Genomic DNA, 20125 nt, shown 5'->3' on the forward strand with positions numbered 1-20125 from the left:
GCCAATCGGAATTAAGGTAGGAAAAATCTGATTGGCTGATCCAATAAGCCAATCAGATGGAGCTTGCATTCTATTGGCTGTTCCGATCAGCCAATAGAATGCGAGCTCAATCTGATTGGCTGATTGGATCAGCCAATCCGATTGAATTTGAATCTGATTGGCTGATTCAATCAGCCAATCATATTTTTCCTACCTTAATTCCGATTGGCTTATAGAATCCTATCAGCCAATCTGAATTCGAGGGACGCCATCTTGGATGACGTCATTTAAAGGAACCTTCATTAATTTTGTAATTATTTTAACTAGGTAGCTATTAAATAGTAAATAACTATTTAATAGCTATTGTACCTAGTTAAAATAAATACAAAGTTGCCTGTAAAATAAATATAAATCCTAAAATAGCTACAATATAATTATTTGTTATATTGTAGCTATATTAGGGTTTATTTTACAGGTAAGTATTTAGCTTTAAAAAGGAATACTTTATTTTATAAGAGTTAATTTATTTCATTAGAATAAAATTATATTTAACTTAGGGGGGTGTTAGGGTTAGACTTAGCTTTAGGGGTTAATACATTTATTATAGTAGCGGCGAGGTCCGGTCGGCAGATTAGGTGTTAATAATTGTAGGCAGGTGGCGGCGATGTTAGGGAGGGCAGATTAGGGGTTAATACTGTTTATTATAGGGTTTGCAAGGCGGGAGTGCAGCGTTTTAGGGGTTAATACATTTATTATAGTAGCTGCGAGGTCCGGTCGGCAGATTAGGGGGTAATAAGTAGAGTTAGGTAGCGGCGACGTTAGGAGGGGCAGATTAGAGATTAATAAATATTATGTAGGTGTTGGCGATGTTAGGGGCAGCATATTAGGGGTTCATAGGGATAATGTAGGTGGTGGCGGTGTGCGGTCGGCAGATTAGGGGTTAAAAAAATTTATTATAGTGGCGGCAAAGTGGGGGGCCTCTTTTTAGGGGTACATAGGTAGTTTATGGGTGTTAGTTTACTTTAGAGCACAGTAGTTAAGAGCTTTATGAACCGGCGTTAGCCCAGAAAGCTCCTAACTACTGACTTTTTTCTGCGGATGGAGTCTTGTCGGTAGAGGCTCTACAGCTCACTTCAGCCAAGACTCTAAATACCAGTGTTAGGAAGATCCCATTGAAAAGATAGGATACACAATTGGCGTAAGGGGATCTGCGGTATGGAAAAGTCGCGGCTTGTAAGTGAGCGTTAGACCCTTTCCTGACTGACTCTAAATACCAGCAGGCAGTAAAAAGCAGCGTTAGGAGCCCTTAACGCTGCTTTTGACGGCTAACACCAAACTCTAAATCTAGGCGTTAGTGTTTATTTTTTTGTGTAACTTAGTTTTGTTATTTTTGGTAACTTAGTTGTAAGTTTTTTGTAACTTAGTATTTTTTTAGTGTAGATTTAAATTATTTAAATAGGGTTACGTGTTTAAATATAGAAAATAGTTATTTTAATTTGTAGTTTAATGTAATTTTAGTTTAAAAATTAGGGTAGATTAATTATTATTTTAATATAGTTTAAGGTAATTTTAGTATAATAGTTAGGGTAGATTAATTTTTATTTTAACATAGTTTAATGTAATTTTATTATAATAGTTAGTGTAGATTAATTAGTAATTTAATATAGTTTAATGTAATTTTAGTATAATATTTAGGGTAGATTAATTAATAGTTTAATTTAATTTTAATTTTAATTAAGTTAGCGGGTTGTTAGGTTTAGGGGTTAATAGGTTAATTTAGTTTATGGCGATCTGGGGGACTGGCGGTTTAGGGGTTAATAACTTTATTTAGGTGACAGCGGTGTAGGGGGTGGCAGATTAGGGATTAATAAGTATAAAGTAGGTGGCAGCGGTGTGGCAGATTAGGGGTATTTAGACTCGGGGTACATGTTAGGGTGTTAGGTGTAAATGTTACTTATAATCTCACATAGGAATCAATGGGATATCGGGCAGCAGCGAACATAGCTCTTGCTGCTTTCAGACTCCCATTGATTCCTATGGCATCTACCGCTTTTAGGGCGGCGGATTGAAAAGCAGGTACGCTGGGCTGGAATAGTGGTGAGCGTACCTGGTAGATATTTGTTAACTAGCAAAAGTAGTCAGATAGTGCCGAATTTGCATTCGGAACATCTGTAGTGATGTAAGCATTGATCTGTGTAGGACTGAGAACGGCAGATCGTATGTTACGTCACAAAATTCAACTTTTGCCGGTCTGTAGACTTTGATAAATAAGGCGAATCAGCCTCTCCACAATTTTGCTGCGGAATTCCGGTGTATTTATGGTTGATGGCTTGATAAATAGGCCCCCAAGACTTCTCACTTGCTGCTCTTGTCCTCTGGAACTCTCTTCCCCTCACACTCAGTCTCTAACCTTATATAGCTTCAGATGCTCCTTGAAAACACACCTATTCAGAGAGGCTTACCATCTCTATGTTTTTCATCCTACCCAAAATAAATCTTGAACTGCCTTGACTCACTGCTGCAAATACAATCCACATCACAAGCTACCATAAACCTCATGTCATGTAGACTGTAAGTTCATCAGTTCAGGGCCCTCCTCCTTCTGTACTAGTTTTGTTTAGTCTGTTATGTATTTGTATCTTATCACAAATCTTTTTAATTGTATATCCCTTTATTTAGGTGCCCAGCGCTACTGAAGTTTGCAGCGCTATGCAAATAAATTAGTATAACAATATAGTATAATAGTAGAAATTAAAAACATATATCAGGTCATTAAAAATGTTACATATTCTAGCTTTCTGTTTAGAATGAGTTAGCAAATTTTAAGTTCAAATTATGAGGGTAGATTTACCAATGTCTGTCCGACATGATACACTGTAGCGTATCATGTCCGACAGACATCGCTGAATGCTGACAGCATTGCCAAAACAGCAATGCCAGAACTGCTTGTGCAATGCCGCCCCGTGCAGATTCGCGGCCAATCGGCCACTAGCAGGGGTTGTCAATCAGCCCGATCATATAGGATTGGGTGGATTGAAGACCGCAGCCTCAGAGGCAGCAGACAAGTTATGGAGCAGCAGTCTTTAGACCGCTGCTTCATAACTGCTGCTTCCGGCAAGCCTGAAGGCTCACACGGAAACATTAGGAACAAGGGCCATTCGGCCCTTGTTAAATCGACCCCATGGTGTGTATTGCATGTTTAATGGTATGGTTTGATGTATGCAGATGGTAACCCTGTACTTTGTTATTTTGCAGAGAAAGTCAGAAGAGCAGCAAGGATATGGATTTAGGGCACTATTACATACAATGGGTAGCAATACAGGAAGCATAGGAAGTAGCAGGGCAGCAGCTGGGGTTCCCTACTAGCAAGGCAACAGTCAGGTGGATAGGAAGGAGAGGAATGAGATGGGAATAATTATCTCAAGTCATTAACTAGGAAGTGGAAATATGGTGTCCTCTTATGTAATGTTTATTCATTTAGGAGGTAACAATATAGATTATTGGCATAATGTGGATTTCATAGCAGCTATCAAAGCAAACATCCAGTTGCTTCTTACCCTATGGAAGCATCTCAGGATAGTATGGTCACCTATAACTTCCAGGTTACATTGGAGGGGTTAGACTCTCAGAGAGGCAGCCACAGTGCTAGGAAGAGGATAAATCGTGCAGTGGCTCAGTTCATCTATGCTAGACAAGAGCACAAAAAATGTTTAGTCCAAAAGATTAGGTTTGGATTTTTCATGAGATTTGGGTTGTCAGAATTTTGAACATGGGCAGCGTTTGGTTAATCCAAATATTTGGATACAATATTTGTTCACAAAATTCATTCAATTGCATTACGGCCAATGGGAAGCCCACAAAACATTAATTTTAACAACAAAATTATACTGGTATGAAAGTGTTTACTGTGACATAATAACATTCAGGAACTAGAATAACTTTTACAAAGAGAATTAAAAGAATACATTGAAATTAAAAGCATGTGATAATTACAGAAATATCAATTAATCATTCACTAACTAACGGCTAGATTTAGAGTTTTGTCTGTAACGACCCGCGTAGCTAACACATGCTTTTTTTTCCCCGCACCTTTTAAATACCGCTGGTATTTAGAGTTCACAGAATGGCTGCGTTTTCAGTGCGTTAGGCTCCAAAAAGGGAGCGTAGAACATATTTACCGCCACTGCAACTCTCAATACCAGCGTTGCTTACGGACACGGCCAGCTTCAAAAACGTGCTCGTGCACGATTCCCCCATAGGAAACAATGGGGCTGTTTGAGCTGAAAAAAAACCTAACACCTGCAAAAAAGCAGCGTTCAGCTCCTAACGCAGCCCCATTGTTTCCTATGGGGAAACACTTCCTAAGTCTGCACCTTACACCCTAACATGTACCCCAAGTCTAAACACCCCTAACCTTACAATTATCAACCCCTAATCTGCCGCCCCCACTATCGCTGACCCCTGCATATTATTATTAACCCCTAATCTGCCGCTCCGTACACCGCCGCAACCTACGTTATCCCTATGTACCCCTAATCTGCTGCCCCTAACACCGCCGACCCCTATATTATATTTATTAACCCCTAATCTGCTGCCCCCAACGTCGCCTCCACCTACCTACAATAATTAACCCCTAATCTGCCGACCGGACCGCACCGCTACTCTAATAAATGTATTAACCCCTAAAGCTAAGTCTAACCCTAACCCTAACACCCCCTAAGTTAAATATAATTTTTATCTAACGAAATAAATTAACTCTTATTAAATAAATTATTCCTATTTAAAGCTAAATACTTACCTGTAAAATAAATCCTAATATAGCTACAATATAAATTATAATTATATTGTAGCTATTTTAGGATTAATATTTATTTTACAGGCAACTTTGTATTTATTTTAACCAGGTACAATAGCTATTAAATAGTTAATAACTATTTAATAGCTACCTAGTTAAGATAATTACAAAATTACCTGTAAAATAAATCCTAACCTAAGTTACAATTAAACCTAACACTACACTATCAATAAATAAATTAAATAAACTACCTACAATTATCTACAATTAAACCTAACACTACACTATCAATAAATTACATACAAACACCTACAAATAAATACAACGAAATAAACTAACTAAAGTACAAAAAATAAAAAAGAAATAAGTTACAAAAAATAAAAAAATATTTACAAACATTAGAAAAATATTACAACAATTTTAAACTAATTACACCTACTCTAAGCCCCCTAATAAAATAACAAAGACCCCCAAAATAAAAAAATGCCCTACCCTATTCTAAAATTAAAATAGAAAAACTCTTTTACCTTACCAGCACTGAAAAGGGCCCTTTGCGGGGCATGCCCCAAAGAATTCAGCTCATTTGCCTGTAAAAGAAAAATACAATACCCCCCCCCCCAACATTACAACCCACCACCCACATACCCCTAATCTAACCCAAACCCCCCTTAAATAAACCTAACACTAAGCCCCTGAAGATCTCCCTACCTTGTCTTCACCACGCCGGGTTCACCGATCGATCCAGAAGAGCCTCCGATGTCTTGATCCAAGCCCAAGCGGGGGGCTGAAGATGTCCATTATCCAGCTGAAGTCTTCATCCAAGCGGGAGCTGAAGAGGTCCATGATCCGACTGAAGTCTTCTATCAAGCGGCATCTTCAATCTTCTTTCTTCCGGATCCATGTAGTTCATCCCGCCGACGCGGAACATCCGTCTTCACCGACAACTTCCCGACGAATGACGGTTCCTTTAAGGGACGTCATCCAAGATGGCGTCCCTCGAATTCCGATTGGCTGATAGGATTCTATCAGCCAATTAAGGTAGGAAAATTCTGATTGGCTGATGGAATCAGCCAATCAGATTCAAGTTCAATCCGATTGGCTGATCCGATCAGCCAATAAGATTGAGCTTGCATTCTATTGGCTGATCGGAACAGCCAATAGAATGCGAGCTCAAGATCCCATTGAAAAGATAGGATACGCAATTGACCTAAGGGGATCTGCGGTATGGAAAAGTCGCGGCTGCAAAGTGAGCGTTAGACCCTTTCCTGACTGACTCTAAATACCAGCGGTAGCCCAAAACCAGCGTTAGGAGCCTCTAACGCTGGTTTTGACGGCTAACGCCAAACTCTAAATCTAGCCGTTAGTTATTATAATTAGGAAACTCAATTCAGAGAAGGACAGGAGCAAAAAACAGCAGCAGGCAACAAAGTTACTGAACTAGGCTTCTTATAATAACAGTACATAAACCCCAAAAATAAACCTCCAAGGGAGGAGGGCAAAGAAGTGCCTACAGTACCATGGGCAAAACGGGCTTAGTTCCCTAAGGATTAGGTATTGATTGATGATGACCACCTCAGAGCAGGAAGGGCAGGAGCAGGAGAGGCAGCAGCAGGCCGCAGAGAAACTGAGCTAGGTAGGCCTCTGATTATAGTACATAAACAAAAAAAAATACCTCCAACTGAGGAGGACAAAGTGTGCTTAGAGTCCCTTGGACACAATCTCTAGGCAGTTCCATAAGAATTTGTCATTCACTGATTATGACCACCACAGAGGAGGAAGGGCAGCAGCAGGCACCAGAGATACTGCACAAGGAAGGCCTCTGGTACATGAACCGCAAAAATACACCTCCAAGGGAGGAGAACATAGACTTGTTATTAATAGAATAGGCAACATACATGCACTGTGAGTAATAGCAAGCCACTGAGAAATGATTGTTATTGTTATTTTATATTTTACACTCAAATGAAAAGGTAAGATACTGGAGGGCTACATGATAAGCAGAGCCTATAGAGCTAACTACCAGGAACCCACAGTGCCCCCACTGCAATAACAAATATAATTTCAATTATATGAGGAGTACTACTAATATATGTCATACAGATAATATACTACTAACAGCATAGGCAACAGGCAAGCACTGTGTGTAATAGTCAGCCACTGAGAAATTATTGTTATTGTATATTTTACACCTAAATGAAAAGGTATGCTATTATGGTTCTAGACATCAAAGCATAGCCTACAGAGCAAAATACGAAGAGCCCATAGTGTACCCATTGCAATAAAACATAATTATTTAATTATATGAGTTGTACTAATAATTATAATATAAGTCTAATAATATAATATAATATATCTAATATTATAGCTACTCACTAACTATAGTATAGTAGGCAGATAGTAGGCATGCACTGTGTGCAACAGCCATACACTAAAAAAAATTATATTATTTATAATTAGATGAAAAAAATTAAAGCTATAATGCTAAACAACTAAGCCTAGCCTGTATAGCAAACTTAAAGTAAGGGCTCAGATAGGAACCCTACCAGTCCAGCAATGCCCCCATTGCAATATTATAATTAAATGCAATCACTTTTTAACAATAAACAATTATACAAAATAAATAAAATAAATTCCTGTTCCACAGAGTAAACTAAAATAAATAAATAATGCACTACTGTGCAGTTGCACTGTGATGATCTGCACTGCCAAAAAAAAATAATCTGATTATGCACACAAAGGCATCTACTTATCAAGCCGTCAACTTACCTGCATTCGACGGCACCAATACGCTTAAGTTCACCTAACATCGCTGCTGCGGACCTGAATACGTTCTCCAAAGTTACCAAAAAAGCTGTCAAAAAGACACGCACCAAGTACGGTGATGAGCAGCGGACTGTTGTTAACTAACAGTTATCAATTTCGCTGCTCTTCGGCTTTTTCCCAGCTTTATTGGTACCCTGCCACTAAACACTGCCACTATACTAAACTGTTTACCCCCTATACCGCCGCTCCCGGACTAAATAAAGTTATTAACCCCTAAACTGCCGCTATCGGAGCCCACAGCAACTCTAATAAACGTATTAACCCCTATCCTGCCGCTCCCGGAACCCACCGCCACCTACATTATACTTATTAACCCCTAATCTGCTGCCCCTACACCGCTGCCACCTACATTATACTTATTAACCCCTAATCTGCCCCCCCTACACCGCCGCCACCTACATTATACTTATTAACCCCTAATCTGCCACCCCTACATCGCCGCCACCTACATCACACTTATTAACCCCTAATCTGCCCCCCTACACCGCCGCCACCTACATTATACTTATTAACCCCTAATCTGCTGTCCCCAACATCACCGCCACTATATTAAATGTATTAACCCCTAAACCTAAGTCTAACCCTAACACCCCCTAACTTAAATCTAATTTAAATAAATATAAATAAAATTCCTATCATTAACTAAATTATTCCTATTTAAAACTAAATACTTACCTATAAAATAAACCCTAAGATAGATACAATATAACTAATAGTTACATTGTAGCTAGCTTAGGGTTTATTTTTATTTTATAAGCAAGTTTGTATTTATTTTAACTAGGTAGAATAGTTACTAAATAGTTATTAACTATTTAATAACTACCTAGCTAAAATAAATACAAAAGTACCTGTAAAATAAAACCTAACCTAAGTTACAATTATACCTAACACTACACTATAATTAAATAAATTAACTACTTTAAATACAATTAACTAAATTAAATTAAATTATCTAAAGTACAAAACAAACCCAATAAATTACAGAAAATAATAAACAAATTACAGAAATTTAAACTAATTACACCTAATCTATTAGCCCTATCAAAATAAAAAGCCCCCCCCAAATAAAAAAAATCCTAGCCTAAACTAAACTATCAATAGCCCTTAAAAGGGACTTTTGTGGGGCATTGCCCCAAAGTAATCAGCTCTTTTACCTGAAGCAAAAAATACAAGCAACCCCCCCAACAGTAAAACCCACCACCCACACAACAAACCCCCCCGCAAAAAAAAACTAACTAAAAAAACCTAAGCTCTTTTGCAGCCCAAACCCTAATCTAAAAAATAAAACCCACCCAATACACCCTTTAAAAAAAACCTAACACTAACCCCCTGAAGATCATCATACCGGGAGACGTCTTCATCCAAGCCGGGCAGAAGTGGTCCTCCAGACGGGCAGAAGTCTTCATCCAAGCCAGGGCGAAGTGGTCCTCCAGACGGGCAGATGTCTTCATCCAAGCCGGGGCGAAGTGGTCCTCCAGACGGGCAGAAGTCTTCATCCAGACGGCATCTTCTATCTTCATCCATCCGGCGTGGAGCGGGTCCATCTTCAAGACATCTGACCTGGAACATCCTCCTCGGCCGACGACTACCCGAAGAATGAAGGTTCCTTTAAGTGACGTCATCCAAGATGGCGTCCCTTAGATTCCGATTGGCTGATAGAATTCTATCAGCCAATCGGAATTAAGGGTAGAAAAAAATCCTATTGGCTGATGCAATCAGCCAATAGGATTGAACTTCAATCCTATTGGCTAATTGGAACAGCCAATAGGATTGAGCTCGCATCAGGATTTTTTCTACCTAAATTCCGATTGGCTGATAGAATTCTATCAGCCAATCGGAATCTAAGGGACGCCATCTTGGATGACATCACTTAAAGGAACCTTCATTCGTCAGGTAGTCGTCGGCCGAGGAGGATGCTCCGCATTGGATGTCTTAAAGATGAACCCGCTCCGCGCCGGATGAATGAAGATAGAAGATGCCGTCTGGATGAAGACTTCTGCCCGTCTGGAGGACCACTTCACCCCGGCTTGGATGAAGACTTCTGCCGTCTGGAAGACCACTTCGCCCCAGCTTGGATGAAGACTTCGGCCCGTCCGGAAGACCACTTCTGCCTGGCTTGGATGAAGACGTCTCCCGGTAAGGTGATCTTCAGGGGGTTAGTGTTAGGTTTTTTTAAGGGTGTATTGGGTGGGTTTCATTTTTAGGTTAGGGTTTGGGCTGCAAAAGAGCTAACTGCCCTTTTAAGGGCAATGCCCATCCAAATGCCTTTTTCAGGGCAATGGGGAGCTTAGGTTTTATTTGTTAGTTTTTTCTTTAGGGGGTTGGTTGTGTGGGTGGTGGGATTTACTGTTGGGGGGTTGCTTGTATTTTTTGTTTCAGGTAAAAGAGCTGATTACTTTGGTGCAATGCCCCGCAAAAGGCCCTTTTAAGGGCTATTGATAGTTTATTTTAGGCTAGGGTTTTTTTTTTATTTTGGGAGAGCTTTTTTATTTTGATAGGGCTATTAGATTAGGTGTAATTAGTTTAAATTTCTGTAATTTGTTTATTATCTTCTGTTATTTAGTGTTAGTTTTTTTTGTACGTTAGATAATTTAATTTAATTTAGTTAATTGTATTTAATGTAGTTAATTTATTTAATTATAGTGTAGTGTTAGGTGTAATTGTAACTTAGGTTAGGTTTTATTTTACAGGTCAATTTGTATTTATTTTAGCTAGGTAGTTATTAAATAGTTAATAACTATTTAGTAACTATTCTACCTAGTTAAAATAAATACAAACTTACCTGTAAAATAAAAATAAACCCTAAGATAACTACAATGTAGCTATAAGTTATATTGTAGCTATATTAGGGTTTATTTTACAGGTAAGTATTTAGTTTTAAATAGGAATAATTTAGTTAATGATATGAATTTTATTTATATTTATTTAAATTAGATTTAAGTTAGGGGGTGTTAGGGTTAGACTTAGGTTTAGAGGTTAATAAATTTAATATAGTGGCGGCGACATTGGGGACGGCAGATTAGGGGTTAATAAGTGTTATGTAGGTGGCGGCGGTGTAGGGGGGGATTAGGGGTTAATAAGTATAATGTAGGTGGTGGTGGTGTAGGGGCAGCAGATTAGGGGTTAATAAGTAAAATGTAGGTGGCGGCGGTGTAGGGGTGGCAGATTAGGGGTTAATAAGTATAATGTAGGTGGGCGGCGGTGTCGGGGTGGGCATATTAGGGGTTAATAAGTATAATGTAGGTGTCGGCGGTGTCGGGGGAGGCAGATTAGGGGTTAATAAGTATAATGTAGGTGGCGGGGGTGTAGGGGGTGGCAGATTAGGGGTTAATAAACATAATGTAGCTGGCAGCGATGTAGGGGCAGCAGATTAGGGGTTAATAAGTATATTGTAGGTGGTGGCGTTGTCGGGATGGCAGATTAGGGGTTAATAAGTATAATGTAGATGGTGGCGGTGTAGGGGGTGGCAGATTAGGGGTTAATAACATAATGTAGGTGGCAGCAGTGTAGGGGCGGTAGATTAGGGGTTAATAAGTTTAATGTAGATGGCGGCGATGTAGGGGGTGGCAGATTAGGGGTTAATAACATAATGTAGGTGGCGGCGATGTCGGAGAGCCAGATTAGGGGTGTTTAGACTCTGGGGTTATGTTAGGGTGTTAGGTGTAAACATAACTTTATTCTCCCATAGGACTCAATGGGATATTGGGCAGCAGCGAACATGAACTTTGCCGCTTTCCGACTCCCATTGATTCCTATGGCATCGGAATAGTGGCAAGCGTACCTGCTAGTTATTTGTTAACTAGCAAAAGTAGTCAGATAGTGCCAAATTGAGTTCGGAACATCTGTAATGATGTAAGCATCGATCTGTGTCGGACTGAGACCAACGGATTGTATGTTACGTCACAATATTCTACTTTTGCCGGTCTGTAGGGTTTGATAAATAAGGCAAATCAGGCTCGCCACAAATACACTGCGGAATTCCAGCATATTTACGGTTGACGGCTTGATAAGTAGATGCCATTGGGTTAAAAATTAAAACTTTCTTCCCAACAGAGGCAGGACTCAGACAGGAGCCCTACAAGTCAAGCAATGCTCCTCTGAAATATAAATGAAATGCTTCAACTCTGTCTTTAACACTAAACATTTAAAGAAAACTAAATCAATGCTCCAAAGAGTAAAAAAATAATGCACTACTGTGCAGTTGCACTGTAAGAAAAAAAATCTGATTATGCACATAAAGGGTTTAATTTTTTTTTCTCACCAAAGGCAAGGCTCAGACAGGAGCTCCAATAGTCTAACAATGTCCCCACTGCAATGTTTAATTAAATGCTACAACTCTGCAAACATTTATAGAAAAATAAATCCCTGATCCCTAGAGTAAAAAAAGCAAACAAACCTAAAATGTACATGGAACCCCATAAGGAGAACATGGACTGGAGTGGTTAATGACCACAACGGAGGCCAGGGGGAGGTGTTTGGCAGAGGATAAATAGGGGTAACAGCCGAAGCTGTTAGTCACTTTTATAAAAGCAGGAAAGAAGCTCCCTCCCCCCCCTCCCTATAGTAAAGTAGAGGTTGTCACAGCTGTGGTGGGTGTTGGGGCAATTTAAAGATCAAGTGATACCTCCCTTGAAAAGGAGGAGAGTTGACATGTTTGGGGGCATGCCTGGCAGTATCCAGGGGAAGGCACGTGAGGCTAATCTGGGAGGCACCCAAGGTTATTATTATATTTTATGATGTTTGAAGGTTGTTAACTTTATGTTATGTGGTTTAATAAATGCGGGCTGCGGCCTTTTCACCCCATTTTTAAGTAGTAGTGTCAATTATTGGTGAGAGCGGAATGTGCCGAGTGTGTGTGTGTCATACTGTGGAGTTGCCCTTTAATGCACAGAACTGCAAGAAAAAATCTGATTCTGCAAACAAAGGCGTTTTTGCAGCAAAAAACAGCACATACAGGGCTAGATTACAAGTGGAGCACAACTTTATAGTGTGCCCGTAAACGGGCAAATTTGTCTGTTTATGGGCACACAATAAATAACCAGCCATTAAAAGTGGCAATGGGGGGGGGGGCGGAGCTGACTGCTAAGGAGAGTGGACGTGTATTCATGGAGCTCCTGCATTATACTCAAACAAAGATGAACAAATATATATTCTGCTAATGATCTCAACTTCACAATACTTTAGAAGACCAGGGTAACCCTCTATGCTAACTTCTCTCTAAAAATAAGCCTTTCATCTGCGAGCTATGAGGCTGCCCTAGTAGCGATACAGTTTAGGGACTACTGGATCGGACGGAGCAGTCCGGGTATAACTCTTTCTAACTATTCTGATGAGTCCCTTTCTTAATCCCAGCAGAATGGACCTAGAGGCTGCATTGCACAAGTTCGAAGATCGTATTGGCGGTGTTCTGGATGCTCACTTTTCAGAGATGAGCCTCTTACTTCTGCAGCTTAGCGAACAGTTCCCTGTGCCACATGATGTGCAAGATGGCGGTGACAACCCAGGAACCTCTAGCACTATTAGTTTGCAAACCCTAAATGGTCCCGAAATCTCTGTGTCCCAGACAGCAGCCCCTTTATCAACTGGAGGTCCCAGGCAGCACTACCACCAATGCAGTGAGAACCCGACAGACAGCCTGAGAGCATTGGGCCCCGGATCTACTGCTTTGGTTACTAGCTCAGTAAAAATAGTGGAGCTGCGCACCTACCTGATTCTATGAGAGAGCCATCACACAACCTGAACTCCGGAGCTGCCTTAGGTCCTTCGCCTTCCAGACTGTCAGATGCCCGCTATCCTCCAACTTTACCTAACGGAAGCACTGCGTGGAACATGTCATCATGGGCCGGCGGTCCTCTCTTTCCAAGACGACATTTAGGGGCCTGTATAATAGCAGCGGCGGGCATTGGCTAGAGGAACATCTCTAAGAAAGCTCACAACAGCTTAGATTGTCTCATGGGGCACATGTGAATAAAACCTTTTTTTTTTACTTTCTGTCACCTAGCCCCATCAAGCACAGCTCTCCACATATATATATGTATGCCCGCCAACTGAACTATACTGAAGCTTTTTGCTCCTGTTATTATGCCCATTTGAAGAAGACAAAGCCTCTGCAGATATTGAGGGTCCTGGAAGATATTTATGATGGCTACAATGACAGATACCTTACTCTTCCCAGACTGCTTGAGACTCATATCAAAATGCACTAAATTAGGAATGAACGCTGTGAGCCCTAACGGAGACCGACCGCACTATCAACTGGAGATCTAGATAGGATCTTGTTATAGCCTACGGAACCTTCCTGTACTTGCATTAGACTTGTGGCAGTCTGAGCAACGCTCTTACTATATATAGAGCACCCAGAAATATCTTGCAGTTTCACCTAGATTTTTTTTTCCTTAGGTTCTTCCAGAGACTGATGCCATTTTCTAATATATGTGGCCCTATTGCTGGTACTAACTTGTGCTTGTTGGGGTATATAATTACCATATAGGCCTCCTAGCATCAGGGCCTCCCTAATATTTCGGTAAAGATGCACCTATTCTATTTATTGCACTCCACTGTTTTATTTGTTTCTATAAATTTCTATTGTCACTTAGATGATCATAATTTTATGTGATGTATAACTACAGCCCATTTACTCTGCAAACGTGAGCATATAGTTCTAGGTAGAAGGATAATTATTATATACATCTGGTATTATTTTTATTTTAGCCTGAATATAACATTTAGACTATATCACAATTCCCAGCTTGTTTGAGACTTTTGAAAGTCCGTGGAGGGTAGACCTCTCAGTTTCATTATGGTTTAAGTATTGGGTTGTGAAATGTTTGTTTTAACAGTTGTCAGATTTTACTGTTTACTATTTCCTTAAGTGTTTTATAAATGTTATATATCTTCTCATACACCTACTTAATCGAGGAGGGATGGTTGCTATTTAGTTCTTACGTAAGAGTATGTTACTCTCATGATAACATAGCCACTAGTGATAGTGCAAGTGTTAGTGCTGCTGGTAAACGTGCAATCAATCGAGGCTGGAACACCAGTGAGCGTACAGCGTTCCTAAACACAAGGAGAGTAACAGAGCTTGCCAGTATCACGCTTCCCCTCCCTACATTGAGTAGGACCGACAGGACGAACAGTCTGAAGTTATAAGGTATTGTCCGGTGTGGGGGTAAAGTGTTTGAACTGTATGAAGAGCAAATTTGAGCTTTGTGGAAAAGACAGAAAGGAAACTCTTGTCATAGACTGTACCTGTGAATTAACATAACAGTGAAGTTATACCGGTTGTTTCATATGCTCTGTTTGTTCACTTATATCTTGAAAATCTTTTCTACTGAAACGTCACTTACATTGTGTATACCTGGATCTGATACGAATCAAGAGTTGAAAGTGAAGTCATCTATATTTTCTTATGCACACAGCATATATACACATTATTTAGAATCACTGTACGCTTGCACATTAATATCACTCAGAGTGAACCTAGAGATCAATACCGTTTTGTCGATAATGGTGTATTGTGGAATTTTTGTATGAATGTTGATGCCTACTCTCATGATAGCTTGAACCTTTGACATGTTCAATTGACTAAGTTCAAATTAAGAAATAGTTCTTACGCCCTAACCAAACTAGTACCTAGTGACATTCCCCTGACTAAACATTACTGGTGAACATATCGTATTCATTTTAATGCAGCGCACTTGGTGTTTAAGTACTCATCCACTCATTCATTTTAATACTCTCCAGAGCAGCTCCTTCTCCATACAAAGTACCCTACATGTTTACTGTTGGCTGTGTGTGTAATGTTATATTATATTATATCTGCGTCATTAAAGTTACAGAGTTGCCCATAATCTCATGACAATTACCACTTCATTCAATGTAAACATAGTTCTTCACCCCTACTTGTAACGTAACTAAAAAACCTCAGAGGCCTAAACACGTCCATTAGTGTAACACTTTATCTAGCTCCGCCCCTTATCCTCATCCTCCCCCTTACCTTAAAAAAAAAAAGTGGCTGATTAATGCTACCTCCAGCTTGTGGTAGCAATTAGCGCTCCTTGTGCTATACTTGTAAAGCAGTAGATGTAATGTGCAGTGTGAGCTGCGGTTACTTTCCAGCAGGAGTTTTCCACACGGTTAATGTATATGTGAACTTACTTGCCGTATTTATGCCGCACTTTATGAACTTTTAAGAGCCCTAATATTTATAGACTGTATCTCCTAGGATCATGTTTAAACTTTCTTAGAACAGTCCTATCTGCACACTGTCTCTGGCAAAAAAGCTGCTTGATATGCCTATAGATTTGGTAAATGTTTACCATTTTTTTCTAATAAAGCTATTTAATAAAAAGAGTGCTGAATACCCTCTCTTTTCAGGATACTAGATGGTAATCCTGTTATAGTATGTTTAATTTACATACACTATTGTTTACAACCTTATTTGTTAAAATTTTAACAAAAATATGCACTTTTTTACACTTCTTATTGTACAGTTCTGTCGTGTCATGATGTATACATAAAATAATGTTATAGCGTGAATCTGCCGGGTCTACTGAAAACAATATATAATGTTTTAGTTTCTCACTAAAAATGACCTACAGTAAGGGTTACATTTGTGCAACATCTAGAAATTCCAAAACATCTCAGCACAGGGGTGGAAATTGTCAGCAGTTATAGGGTTAGAATGAAATGAATCTACATTTTCTGGTGTTTCTTTCTTTCCATTGTGGGTACCTCTTTGTACTGCGGATTGCGTTTTCTGCCATGCAGCCCCTCCTGATTTGTTTTCTTTCAGAAATGATTGGGATTTCCAAATGACCACAAGACTGGCATTTAAAAGGACTGGTTACTACTCAGTATGATGTATTTATTCCTCCCATGTCTGCACCTTCCTTCAAAGTTATTGCCTTATTTTAACACTTTACAGATGCTAGTTGGCTGAACAGGGGTGTTCCATGGGAATACTCAAAGCACATACTACCCTGAAAGTAAAACACATGCAGACAAAAATAGAGGTGATTGTAAGATACTATATGCTGAAAGTAGAGTAATGTGAGAGTGTAAGATTGTGAAGCACTTACCTAAGCGCTGTAGGGGCATTGCTAATCCGACACTTCCTTGCAAAGTCCAGGATCAAGCAGTAAGAAGGAGAAAGATCTCAAGGCTGCACTGAAAAAGGGAGGATGAATGCTGGGGATAGAATGAGTTGCGCTCTGGACAGCTCAGTACCTAAAGCTTTTTTTTAGGGTTTAGCACACAGTATGTACAGTATTTGATACCTGAGCTAAAGGTAGAACTATTTGTGACCTGGATGTCAGAAGTGATACTGCAGTTGTATTGGCCCTACAGGGGAGATGCTAATAGACTCTTGCTGACACCAGTCTTGTGCTTGGTTATTATATGGAAGTCTAGGGGTTTCTTGTCTCATAATTGCTTTCCTGGTTTTGATCCCTGCTTACAGCCTGACTTACCCCTCAAGCCTCCTCCTTGCCCGTAACATGATCTGAGGAGCACTGATTTAATGGCTATTGACCTTCGGAGCAGAACTTTTGTCTATTATTTTGCCTGCTGCCCAGTGGAGGCTCCTTTATAGGAGCACAGGCGCACATGGACCCTCTGAGAGAGAAAAAACAATACCAAAAAAAAACCCTTTTTGGCTAAATAAATATAATTTTTCCAATAGCCCCCCCATCAGAAAAATTATATTTATTCAGCCAAAAAGATTTCAGTCCAATTTTGTAAAAAAAAAAAATTGCCGTTTTTACTTCTATCTATCGCACCGCATGTGTGATAGATAGAAGTAAAGGCTTCAAGCCCTTAGCACTGATTTCTTAGTGCCTTAGCACCCCCAACTCAGCTTCTAACCTTCTTAACCGCACATATTTTGCTGTGCAAGTGTGAGCCACGTGATGATGGTGTGTGGGAGAAGGAGCCTGGTCGGAGGCAGCAAGTGAGAGGAGAGGGCAGGCAGTGGCCACATCCAGTCTTGAGAATAACCTAACTGTAAAGTCCTTACCTAAGTTTATATCACAGTACCACTACTGTAGCTAGTTTCAGGCTGCTTGTTAAAACTGTTGCCGGAGTATTTTTGCAGCTGCACCTCTCACTTGTTTTGGGAGTTTGGGGAATTTCTTGATGCTTGCAGTGAGACTCCCACTGTGTGTGCATCCATGGTGCAGGTGAGGTGCAGAAAGCTGGGACCTCATGGAATATAAGCTGTGATGTTGCATGATAAAATGATTTACTAAGCTATCTGCACACTCAATGCTGTGTTTGCCTCCATCCACATGTCAGAATTATTTTTAAACCATGGCAGTTCATTGTATATCTGCCAACAGCCTTACTTTTTATTTATATCATTATATCAAACACTATTAGAGACATTTACTCACTACAACAATCATTGCATGCACTCTTGTTCTAGGTACAGCGGCTCAGTTTTATAGAATGCAATAATTCATTAAAACCTGATGTACTTAGAAAGGTAGTAAAGCTGTCATCAGATATACAATGAAGTCCCAGCTTATATTCCATAAGGTCCCAGCTTTCTGCACCTCACCAGCACCAGGGATGCACACAGAGTGGGAGTGTCACTGCAAGTATCAAGAAATTCCCCAAACTCCCAAAACAAGTGAATGGTGCAGCTGCAAAAATAAAAGTTACTCCTGCAATAGTTTTAACAAGCAGCCTGAAACTAGGATGTTTCCTCTGCTACACTGAGCTGCATTGCAGGGGCAGGGCCCCCTCTTCCACAATACCTTTATGGTCACCCACCCCCTGCACTGCTCCAACGAACTAAATAACATTAACTAAAATAAAAAGTTCTAAGAACAAAACAAATCATTTGCTTTTATTCATTTCACAAGCTCCATTTATATCATGCATTAATTATAAAATACTTGCTAGGTGGTATTTAACCCCAGTTCATGTATTGTGAACCCCCATTTGAATAACCCACGAGCCGCCACTGCTGCTACCTTTAAAGATGTGCATTTGGGCTTTGAACAAATGTAAATTTGTCTGAATTTTGCTGCCAATTCAGTGATGCAAGCAGACGAATACATTATAGGACGAAATGAATGAAGAAGAAAAAACTTTTGCTTGACAAAAATCCATTGTTTTGTTCATTATTATTATCAGTTATTTGTAGAGCGCCAACAGATTCCCCAGTACTATAAACATTTGCAGTATACAAGACAACATTTTTAGGGATCTAGTGGGTAGAGGGCCCTGCCGAGAGTCGCACTGTTGTAGTCAGCTCTTAAGAAGGTGATCTTCAAACAATTGGGCTCTTAGGGGACGAATTATCATTGATCGGGTTGATTTCTGGTGATGTCTGTCCACCGCCTCAGAGCAGGCGGACAGGTTATGGAGCAGCGGTCTTTAAACCATACGGAGCTTGATAAATATGCCCCTTAGGCTTACATGCTAAGGGGGTTCAAGGGGATAGCAATGGAGGAGAGGAACTGGTATAAAGAAAGGTTAGTGTAGGTTGTCTTGTGGAGCAAAAATGAAGTGGCAAAAAGATGTGAAATGAGCTATATAAGTTTGACTAATCCAACTTGGTTTGTAATGATCTACAGAGGATCTGACCAATTGTGTGTCCATGTGTCCTGTCCAATCCTTCCATAGTATTACTAATGATTGATGTTTATGGACAGACAGCCTGGCAGTAAATATTTTTACTCATACAGACTTGTCCAAACAAGTCTTAAAGGGACCGTCTAGTCAAAATTAAACTTTTATGATTCATATAGGGCATGCAATTTTAAACAACTTTCCAATTTACTGTTATAATCAATTTTGCTTTGTTCTCTTGGTATCCTTTGTTGAAAGCTAAACCTAGGTAGGCACATATGCTAATTTTACAGTTAGACAGTGCTAGTTTATGTGTGCCATATAGATAACACTGACTGGCTAAAATGCAAGTCTGTCAAAAGAACTAAGATAAAGGGTAGTCTGAAGAGGCTTAGATATCAGGTAATCACAGAGGTGAAAAGTGTATTAATATAACAACGTTGGTTATGCAAAACAGGGAAATGTGTAAAAAAGGGATTATCTTTTTAAACAATAAGCATTTTCATGTAGACCGCCCCTTTAACATATCGTAGGGTGGTGGGTGACTAGGGGCCCTCAGCCATTTCCAATCACTGTGACTAAAAAGGGTCAGATGCAAATCAAAAAGTCAGGAGGTCCAGAGAGGTCACATTAAGCTGCAACAAATCAACAAGTTTTAGGGTAGATCACACTCCTTTAGAAAAGCTTATAAATATTTTGTACCTATAAAAATCCCCATTGACTTTAATGGTGAATTTTGCAGAAAAAAAATCATTATATAAACCTTTATAAAGGATTATAATTGACCTGTATATGTTCAGTTGGCATTGAAAGATAGTTTTTTTTAATTGTTTAAATTTTATACTGTAAGAATTTAGTTGTAAATTTGCTGTTACCTTTGGGAGTAATGGTAACGAATCCTAAACTAATATTCAGCTGAACCGAACATTTTGAAAATTACAAAACAAA

Source organism: Bombina bombina, chromosome 3 (genome assembly GCF_027579735.1).
Source record: "Bombina bombina isolate aBomBom1 chromosome 3, aBomBom1.pri, whole genome shotgun sequence".
Classification (NCBI taxonomy): domain Eukaryota; kingdom Metazoa; phylum Chordata; class Amphibia; order Anura; family Bombinatoridae; genus Bombina; species Bombina bombina.